Below are 717 nucleotides of genomic sequence, written 5' to 3'. Positions count from 1 at the left end.
ACTTGATAGATTTAGGTTGTTTATTTTATTCTATTTTTAATACTTCTAATTGCCTAATCACCAATTAGATTGAATTGAAAACCTAGGTTAGACCTTAACAAAGGAGATTTAGGTAGACCTTGCATAAAATAGCGTATGATCGAATACAATTAGTTGATTAGGTGGTTTGATTTGCATATAGAGTAAACATACACCTATAAGCCATACATAGCCAAAATTAGAGCACAAACTTAATGAATCCTTTTTCAATATAATTTGCATAGACATAAAGTAAATTAATTGAGAGAGATATTTTTATAAGAGACTCGATAGAGACTTGTAAATAATTTAGGACTCTAGGTTAACAACTTAGTCCATTAAACTAAGTTAAGAGAGAGAGACAAGATTCAAATGAAATAATAAGGGATATCATAATCTTAGATATGGTAGTCATTCACATTTAATAAAGTAAATTCACATAGATTTTAGATTAGTCTTAGTTATTAGTTATTAGTTTACTAGTTTCAAATCTTTCTTTTTAATTTTAATTGTTTAGATAAAATTAAGGTGTCTTAATTTAGTAGTTAACGATAAGGATTAATTCAATTTTCTGTAGGATCGACACTCTACTTATCTCTATATTATATCTATGACATATGCACTTGCATGAGTAGAAAATTGAACAAGTTTTTAGCGCCATTGCTGAGGAAATGATTTTTAATTCTTTCTTGTTAATAT

Source organism: Theobroma umbraticum, unplaced genomic scaffold (assembly GCF_002168275.2).
Source record: "Theobroma umbraticum cultivar Fairchild unplaced genomic scaffold, ASM216827v3 scaffold_299.0, whole genome shotgun sequence".
Taxonomy (NCBI): Eukaryota; Viridiplantae; Streptophyta; class Magnoliopsida; order Malvales; family Malvaceae; genus Theobroma; species Theobroma umbraticum.
This window is presented reverse-complemented; position numbering follows the sequence as displayed.